Source organism: Diachasmimorpha longicaudata, chromosome 6 (assembly GCF_034640455.1).
Source record: "Diachasmimorpha longicaudata isolate KC_UGA_2023 chromosome 6, iyDiaLong2, whole genome shotgun sequence".
Taxonomy (NCBI): domain Eukaryota; kingdom Metazoa; phylum Arthropoda; class Insecta; order Hymenoptera; family Braconidae; genus Diachasmimorpha; species Diachasmimorpha longicaudata.
In genome coordinates this window covers 2,129,281-2,139,438 of record NC_087230.1, presented here as the reverse complement: position 1 = coordinate 2,139,438, position 10,158 = coordinate 2,129,281, and the positions used below count along the sequence as shown (strand labels likewise).

Below are 10,158 nucleotides of genomic sequence, written 5' to 3'. Positions count from 1 at the left end.
ACAATTCCCGGACCCCTAGAAAAATCGGAAATCGTCTCACGAATCCAATGGCGCCAGCCAAATTGTCCTAGCTATAATATTTCCAAAGATATGGACGAAAAACGGTGTGTGGCCAAATCCGTGCCCGTTTTGCTCTAGGAGGCCCAGGAGCCGAGAAAAAGGCGAAAAACGAAAAAATCGACTGTGGACAATTCCCGGACCCCTAGAAAAATCGGAAATCGTCTCACGAATCCAATGGCGCCAGCCAAATTGTCCTAGCTATGATATTTCCAAAGATATGGACGAAAAACGATCTGAGTCCAAATCGGGGCCCGTTTTGCTCTTGGAGGCCCAGGAGCCGAGAAAATCGCGAAAAACGAAAAAATCGACTTTAGAAAATTGCCGGACCCCTAGGAAAATCGGAAATCGTCTCACGAATCGAATGGCGCCAGCCAAATTGTCCTAGCTATGATATTTCCAAAGATATGGGCGAAAAACGGTGTGTGGTCAAATCCGTGCCCGTTTTGCTCTAGGAGGCCCAGGAGCCGAGAAAATCGCGAAAAACGAAAAAATCGACTACAGAAAATTCCCGGACCCCTAAAAAAATCGGGAATCGTCTCACGAATCCAATGGCGCCAGCGAAATTCTCCTAGCTATGATATTTCCAAAGATATGGGCGAAAAACGGTGTGTGGCCAAATCCGTGTCCGTTTTGCTCTAGGAGGCCTAGGAGCCGAGAAAAAGGCGAAAAACGAAAAAATCGACTGTGGACAATTCCCCAACCCCTAGAAAAATCGGAAATCGTCTCACGAATCCAATGGCGTCAGCCAAATTCTTCTAGCTATGATATTTCCAAAGATATGGACGAAAAACGGTCTGAGTTCAAATCCGTGTCCGTATTGCTCTAGGAGGCCCAGGAGCCGAGAAAAAGGCGAAAAACGAAAAAATCGACTTTAGAAAATTGCCGGACCCCTAGGAAAATCGGAAATCGTCTCACGAATCGAATGGCGCCAGCCAAATTGTCCTAGCTATGATATTTCCAAAAATATGGGCGAAAAACGGTGTGTGGCCAAATCCGTGCCCGTTTTGCTCTAGGAGGCCCAGGAGCCGAGAAAAAGGCGAAAAACGAAAAAAATGAGCCGTCATGGGACGCCTGGCAGATGTGAAACATCGTGTGTGTACAAGTAATATGCATAAAAGATAATATTATTACAGGAATTAAATATAGCCTAATGAAAAAATGAAGTATTACGAGATTCTTACAGTAAATGGTAACTTTATTTAATAAACATTTATTTACATGATATAAAAATTCGATATTAGTATCAAGTTGCCACAATTTAAATATTTTCATCTGTGGCTTCAATAATAGTTATATTCGATTTTTCCTCTGCCGGTATTACTGTGACGATTGGTCGATGATAACTAAAGTACGTTACAAAAGTATTGGATGAAACACCATCAAGATATCTCACAAATACAGCATCTATTGTTGTTCCATATTTGGTAGTAGATTCTTTTGGATCGTTATTGATTTGCCATTGAAATTCTTTTTGAAGAAATGTCATTAATGGCATTGATTCAGCTCTTGCAAAATTTACACTGAAATATGCAGCTAAAAATAATGGTAGTTTATGTTTATTCGCTTTAAGAATTATTGAACCTGTTTGACTATAAGGAAATAACCTTTCATGTAAAAATGAAATGAGATGATCCATTTTGTTATTAGGTGAAATGTATATTACAATCATAATTAATTCACTTCCGTCTTGTAGTTTAACATGTGAAGAACACACATTTCCAATAGATGCAATAGTTTAAAATAGTCTGGTACTATTCGATTAATAAAGTCTGACACAACATTGATAGTATGCCTTGTGTTTAACTGATCAGGGTGACGTCCAGTTTCAATAATAATATTTTGTGATCCTTCTGATGATTGTTGGGAACTGAAATATTTAAAACAATATGATATTGAAATACACAAAAAAAAAAAAATTTAAGTGTGGCTTCAATATACTCATGAACTCAAATCTTAGTTAATTATTGCAATATATGACTAAAGATTTGCAAGTATAAATTTTATTAATAAATTTTTCTATATTAATTCCTTCATGAATAATAAAAGAATCCTTAATTGAAGATAATATTAATATAATTTATATAAATTATTAATATGATTAATATGAATATAATTAATTAAATATAAAAATATAATAATTACATTTATGGAGACTTGAAAAATACGATCTACTTACTGATGACTTGGTAGTATACCATAGTGTAGTTTCACTTTCTTTGCACAAGGTTGATCACTTTGATCTTCTGAGTTATCACTGTCACACATATTTTATTGTCAAAAATGAAAATGAAAAATTAAATAAAACGCAGGTTATGTGTACCGTAGTAAACAACAACGTCGAACTGAGTGAGAAGCCACGCCGTACACTCTACTACACAGAATATAGATAGGCATACCTTAGTATAGCCTGGCGAATGCTCGCCACGGCAAGTATCGCCAGGCCAACGATTCAGTTTAGGGGTGCGCCTATAGATGTTTCACATCAAAATCGACTGTGGACAATTCCCGGACCCCTAGAAAAATCGGAAATCGTCTCACGAATCCAATGGCGCCAGCCAAATCCTCCTAGCTATGATATTTCCAAAGATATGGACGAAAAACGGTCTGAGTCCAAATCCGGGCCCGTTTTGCTCTAGGAGGCCCAGGAGCCGAGAAAAAGGCGAAAAACGAAAAAATTGACTGTGGACAATTCCCGGACCCCTAGAAAAATCGGAAATCGTCTCACGAATCGAATGGCGCCAGCCAAATTGTCCTAGCTATAATATTTCCAAAGATATGGGCGAAAAACGGTGTGTGGCCAAATCCGTGCCCGTTTTGCTCTAGGAGGCCTAGGAGCCAAGAAAAAGGCAAAAAACGAAAAAATCGACTGTGGACAATTCCCGAACCCCTAGAAAAATCGGAAATCGTCTCACGAATCCAATGGCGTCAGCCAAATTCTTCTAGCTATGATATTTCCAAAGATATGGACGAAAAACGGTCTGAGTTCAAATCCGGGCCCGTTTTGCTCTAGGAGGCCCAGGAGCCGAGAAAATCGCGAAAAACGAAAAAATCGACTGTGGACAATTCCCGGACCCCTAGAAAAATCGGAAATCGTCTCACGAATCGAATGGCGCCAGCCAAATTGTCCTAGCTATAATATTTCCAAAGATATGGGCGAAAAACGGTGTGTGGCCAAATCCGTGCCCGTTTTGCTCTAGGAGGCCCAGGAGCCGAGAAAAAGGCGAAAAACGAAAAAATCGACTGTGGACAATTCCCGGACCCCTAGAAAAATCGGAAATCGTCTCACGAATCCAATGGCGCCAGCCAAATTGTCCTAGCTATGATATTTCCAAAGATATGGGCGAAAAACGGTGTGTGGTCAAATCCGTGCCCGTTTTGCTCTAGGAGGCCCAGGAGCCGAGAAAATCGCGAAAAACGAAAAAATCGACTACAGAAAATTCCCGGACCCCTAAAAAAATCGGGAATCGTCTCACGAATCCAATGGCGCCAGCGAAATTCTCCTAGCTATGATATTTCCAAAGATATGGACGAAAAACGGTCTGAGTCCAAATCCGGGCCCGTTTTGCTCTAGGAGGCCCACGAGCCGAGAAAATGGCGAAAAACGAAAAAATCGACTTTAGAAACTTGCCGGACCCCTAAGAAAATCGGAAATCATCTCACGAATCGAATGGCGCCAGCCAAATTGTCCTAGCTATAATATTTCCAAAGATATGGACGAAAAACGGTGTGTGGCCAAATCCGTGCCCGTTTTGCTCTAGGAGGCCCAGGAGCCGAGAAAAAGGCGAAAAACGAAAAAATCGACTGTGGATAATTCCCGGACCCCTAGAAAAATCGGAAATCGTCTCACGAATCAAATGGCGCCAGCCAAATTGTCCTAGCTATGATATTTCCAAAGATATGGACGAAAAACGGTCTGAGTCCAAATCCGGGCCCGTTTTGCTCTAGGAGGCCCAGGAGCCGAGAAAATCGCGAAAAACGAAAAAATCGACTTTAGAAACTTGCCGGACCCCTAAGAAAATCGGAAATCATCTCACGAATCGAATGGCGCCAGCCAAATTGTCCTAGCTATAATATTTCCAAAGATATGGACGAAAAACGGTCTGAGTCCAAATCCGGGCCCGTTTTGCTCTAGGACGCCCACGAGCCGAGAAAATGGCGAAAAACGAAAAAATCGACTTTAGAAACTTGCCGGACCCCTAAGAAAATCGGAAATCATCTCACGAATCGAATGGCGCCAGCCAAATTGTCCTAGCTATAATATTTCCAAAGATATGGACGAAAAACGGTGTGTGGCCAAATCCGTGCCCGTTTTGCTCTAGGAGGCCCAGGAGCCGAGAAAAAGGCGAAAAACGAAAAAATCGACTGTGGGCAATTCCCGGACCCCTAGAAAAATCGGAAATCGTCTCACGAATCCAATGGCGCCAGCCAAATTGTCCTAGCTATGATATTTCCAAAGATATGGACGAAAAACGATCTGAGTCCAAATCGGGGCCCGTTTTGCTCTAGGAGGCCCACGAGCCGAGAAAATCGCGAAAAACGAAAAAATCGACTTTAGAAAGTTGCCGGACCCCTAAGAAAATCGGAAATCATCTCACGAATCGAATGGCGCCAGCCAAATTGTCCTAGCTATAATATTTCCAAAGATATGGACGAAAAACGGTGTGTGGCCAAATCCGTGCCCGTTTTGCTCTAGGAGGCCCAGGAGCCGAGAAAAAGGCGAAAAACGAAAAAATCGACTGTGGACAATTCCCGGACCCCTAGAAAAATCGGAAATCGTCTCACGAATCCAATGGCGCCAGCCAAATTGTCCTAGCTATGATATTTCCAAAGATATGGACGAAAAACGATCTGAGTCCAAATCGGGGCCCGTTTTGCTCTTGGAGGCCCAGGAGCCGAGAAAATCGCGAAAAACGAAAAAATCGACTTCAGAAAATTCCCGGACCCCTAGAAAAATCGGAAATCGTCTCACGAATCCAATGTCGCCAGCCAAATTCTCCTAGCTATGATATTTCCAAAGATATGGGCGAAAAACGGTGTGTGGCCAAATCCTTGCCCGTTTTGCTCTAGGAAGCCCAGGAGCCAAGAAAATCGCGAAAAACGAAAAAATCGACTGTGGACAATTCCCGGACCCCTAGAAAAATCGGAAATCGTCTCACGAATCCAATGGCGTCAGCCAAATTCTTCTAGCTATGATATTTCCAAAGATATGGAGGAAAAACGGTCTGAGTCCAAATCCGGGCCCGTTTTGCTCTAGGAGGCCCAGGAGCCGAGAAAAAGGCGAAAAACGAAAAAATCGACTGTGGACAATTCCCGGACCCCTAGAAAAATCGGAAATCGTCTCACGAATCCAATGGCGCCAGCCAAATCCTCCTAGCTATGATATTTCCAAAGATATGGACGAAAAACGGTCTGAGTCCAAATCCGGGCCCGTTTTGCTCTAGGAGGCCCAGGAGCCGAGAAAATCGCGAAAAACGAAAAAATCGACTTTAGAAAATTGCCGGACCCCTAGGAAAATCGGAAATCGTCTCACGAATCGAATGGCGCCAGCCAAATTGTCCTAGCTATGATATTTCCAAAGATATGGGCGAAAAACGGTGTGTGGCCAAATCCGTGTCCGTTTTGCTCTAGGAGGCCTAGGAGCCGAGAAAAAGGCGAAAAACGAAAAAATCGACTGTGGACAATTCCCCAACCCCTAGAAAAATCGGAAATCGTCTCACGAATCCAATGGCGTCAGCCAAATTCTTCTAGCTATGATATTTCCAAAGATATGGACGAAAAACGGTCTGAGTTCAAATCCGGGCCCGGTTTGCTCTAGGAGGCCCAGGAGCCGAGAAAATCGCGAAAAACGAAAAAATCGACTTTAGAAAATTTCCGGACCCCTAGGAAAATCGGAAATCGTCTCACGAATCGAATGGCGCCAGCCAAATTCTCCTAGCTATGATATTTCCAAAGATATGGACGAAAAACGGTCTGAGTCCAAATCCGGGCCCGTTTTGCTCTAGGAGGCCCAGGAGCCGAGAAAAAGGCGAAAAACGAAAAAATCGACTTTAGAAAATTGCCGGACCCCTAGGAAAATCGGAAATCGTCTCACGAATCGAATGGCGCCAGCCAAATTGTCCTAGCTATGATATTTCCAAAGATATGGGCGAAAAACGGTGTGTGGCCAAATCCGTGCCCGTTTTGCTCTAGGAGGCCTAGGAGCCGAGAAAAAGGCGAAAAACGAAAAAATCGACTGTGGACAATTCCCGAACCCCTAGAAAAATCGGAAATCGTCTCACGAATCCAATGGCGTCAGCCAAATTCTTCTAGCTATGATATTTCCAAAGATATGGAGGAAAAACGGTCTGAGTCCAAATCCGGGCCCGTTTTGCTCTAGGAGGCCCAGGAGCCGAGAAAAAGGCGAAAAACGAAAAAATCGACTGTGGACAATTCCCGGACCCCTAGAAAAATCGGAAATCGTCTCACGAATCGAATGGCGCCAGCCAAATTGTCCTAGCTATAATATTTCCAAAGATATGGGCGAAAAACGGAGTGTCGCCAAATCCGTGTCCGTATTGCTCTAGGAGGCCCAGGAGCCGAGAAAAAGGCGAAAAACGAAAAAATCGACTTTAGAAAATTGCCGGACCCCTAGGAAAATCGGAAATCGTCTCACGAATCGAATGGCGCCAGCCAAATTGTCCTAGCTATGATATTTCCAAAGATATGGGCGAAAAACGGTGTGTGGCCAAATCCGTGCCCGTTTTGCTCTAGGAGGCCCAGGAGCCGAGAAAAAGGCGAAAAACGAAAAAATCGACTGTGGACAATTCCCGGACCCCTAGAAAAATCGGAAATCGTCTCACGAATCCAATGGCGCCAGCCAAATCCTCCTAGCTATGATATTTCCAAAGATATGGACGAAAAACGGTCTGAGTCCAAATCCGGGCCCGTTTTGCTCTAGGAGGCCCAGGAGCCGAGAAAAAGGCGAAAAACGAAAAAATTGACTGTGGACAATTCCCGGACCCCTAGAAAAATCGGAAATCGTCTCACGAATCGAATGGCGCCAGCCAAATTGTCCTAGCTATAATATTTCCAAAGATATGGGCGAAAAACGGTGTGTGGCCAAATCCGTGCCCGTATTGCTCTAGGAGGCCCAGGAGCCGAGAAAAAGGCGAAAAACGAAAAAATCGATTTTAGAAAATTGCCGGACCCCTAGGAAAATCGGAAATCGTCTCACGAATCGAATGGCGCCAGCCAAATTGTCCTAGCTATGATATTTCCAAAGATATGGGCGAAAAACGGTGTGTGGCCAAATCCGTGCCCGTTTTGCTCTAGGAGGCCTAGGAGCCGAGAAAAAGGCGAAAAACGAAAAAATCGACTGTGGTCAATTCCCGAACCCCTAGAAAAATCGGAAATCGTCTCACGAATCCAATGGCGTCAGCCAAATTCTTCTAGCTATGATATTTCCAAAGATATGGACGAAAAACGGTCTGAGTTCAAATCCGGGCCCGTTTTGCTCTAGGAGGCCCAGGAGCCGAGAAAATCGCGAAAAACGAAAAAATCGACTGTTGACAATTCCCGGACCCCTAGAAAAATCGGAAATCGTCTCACGAATCCAATGGCGCCAGCCAAATTGTCCTAGCTATAATATTTCCAAAGATATGGACGAAAAACGGTGTGTGGCCAAATCCGTGCCCGTTTTGCTCTAGGAGGCCCAGGAGCCGAGAAAAAGGCGAAAAACGAAAAAATCGACTGTGGACAATTCCCGGACCCCTAGAAAAATCGGAAATCGTCTCACGAATCCAATGGCGCCAGCCAAATTGTCCTAGCTATGATATTTCCAAAGATATGGACGAAAAACGATCTGAGTCCAAATCGGGGCCCGTTTTGCTCTTGGAGGCCCAGGAGCCGAGAAAATCGCGAAAAACGAAAAAATCGACTTTAGAAAATTGCCGGACCCCTAGGAAAATCGGAAATCGTCTCACGAATCGAATGGCGCCAGCCAAATTGTCCTAGCTATGATATTTCCAAAGATATGGGCGAAAAACGGTGTGTGGTCAAATCCGTGCCCGTTTTGCTCTAGGAGGCCCAGGAGCCGAGAAAATCGCGAAAAACGAAAAAATCGACTACAGAAAATTCCCGGACCCCTAAAAAAATCGGGAATCGTCTCACGAATCCAATGGCGCCAGCGAAATTCTCCTAGCTATGATATTTCCAAAGATATGGGCGAAAAACGGTGTGTGGCCAAATCCGTGTCCGTTTTGCTCTAGGAGGCCTAGGAGCCGAGAAAAAGGCGAAAAACGAAAAAATCGACTGTGGACAATTCCCCAACCCCTAGAAAAATCGGAAATCGTCTCACGAATCCAATGGCGTCAGCCAAATTCTTCTAGCTATGATATTTCCAAAGATATGGACGAAAAACGGTCTGAGTTCAAATCCGTGTCCGTATTGCTCTAGGAGGCCCAGGAGCCGAGAAAAAGGCGAAAAACGAAAAAATCGACTTTAGAAAATTGCCGGACCCCTAGGAAAATCGGAAATCGTCTCACGAATCGAATGGCGCCAGCCAAATTGTCCTAGCTATGATATTTCCAAAAATATGGGCGAAAAACGGTGTGTGGCCAAATCCGTGCCCGTTTTGCTCTAGGAGGCCCAGGAGCCGAGAAAAAGGCGAAAAACGAAAAAAATGAGCCGTCATGGGACGCCTGGCAGATGTGAAACATCGTGTGTGTACAAGTAATATGCATAAAAGATAATATTATTACAGGAATTAAATATAGCCTAATGAAAAAATGAAGTATTACGAGATTCTTACAGTAAATGGTAACTTTATTTAATAAACATTTATTTACATGATATAAAAATTCGATATTAGTATCAAGTTGCCACAATTTAAATATTTTCATCTGTGGCTTCAATAATAGTTATATTCGATTTTTCCTCTGCCGGTATTACTGTGACGATTGGTCGATGATAACTAAAGTACGTTACAAAAGTATTGGATGAAACACCATCAAGATATCTCACAAATACAGCATCTATTGTTGTTCCATATTTGGTAGTAGATTCTTTTGGATCGTTATTGATTTGCCATTGAAATTCTTTTTGAAGAAATGTCATTAATGGCATTGATTCAGCTCTTGCAAAATTTACACTGAAATATGCAGCTAAAAATAATGGTAGTTTATGTTTATTCGCTTTAAGAATTATTGAACCTGTTTGACTATAAGGAAATAACCTTTCATGTAAAAATGAAATGAGATGATCCATTTTGTTATTAGGTGAAATGTATATTACAATCATAATTAATTCACTTCCGTCTTGTAGTTTAACATGTGAAGAACACACATTTCCAATAGATGCAATAGTTTAAAATAGTCTGGTACTATTCGATTAATAAAGTCTGACACAACATTGATAGTATGCCTTGTGTTTAACTGATCAGGGTGACGTCCAGTTTCAATAATAATATTTTGTGATCCTTCTGATGATTGTTGGGAACTGAAATATTTAAAACAATATGATATTGAAATACACAAAAAAAAAAAAATTTAAGTGTGGCTTCAATATACTCATGAACTCAAATCTTAGTTAATTATTGCAATATATGACTAAAGATTTGCAAGTATAAATTTTATTAATAAATTTTTCTATATTAATTCCTTCATGAATAATAAAAGAATCCTTAATTGAAGATAATATTAATATAATTTATATAAATTATTAATATGATTAATATGAATATAATTAATTAAATATAAAAATATAATAATTACATTTATGGAGACTTGAAAAATACGATCTACTTACTGATGACTTGGTAGTATACCATAGTGTAGTTTCACTTTCTTTGCACAAGGTTGATCACTTTGATCTTCTGAGTTATCACTGTCACACATATTTTATTGTCAAAAATGAAAATGAAAAATTAAATAAAACGCAGGTTATGTGTACCGTAGTAAACAACAACGTCGAACTGAGTGAGAAGCCACGCCGTACACTCTACTACACAGAATATAGATAGGCATACCTTAGTATAGCCTGGCGAATGCTCGCCACGGCAAGTATCGCCAGGCCAACGATTCAGTTTAGGGGTGCGCCTATAGATGTTTCACATCAAAATCG

At 42.0% G+C, this 10,158-nt stretch overlaps 2 long non-coding RNA genes across 2 annotated transcripts; both read right to left on the bottom strand.

Moving 5' to 3' along the window:
* Positions 1 to 1,112: 1,112 nt before the first annotated feature.
* On the bottom strand, positions 1,113 to 2,551 carry LOC135163365 (uncharacterized). The gene is made up of 3 exons (XR_010299109.1): positions 2,457 to 2,551; positions 2,237 to 2,314; positions 1,113 to 1,927 (listed from the first exon to the last, which is right to left on the bottom strand). It is a non-coding gene; the product is annotated as an uncharacterized LOC135163365 (long non-coding RNA).
* Positions 2,552 to 8,730: 6,179 nt separating this feature from the next.
* On the bottom strand, positions 8,731 to 10,158 carry LOC135163366 (uncharacterized). Its single transcript, XR_010299110.1, has 3 exons — positions 10,064 to 10,158; positions 9,844 to 9,921; positions 8,731 to 9,534 (listed from the first exon to the last, which is right to left on the bottom strand). It is a non-coding gene; the product is annotated as an uncharacterized LOC135163366 (long non-coding RNA).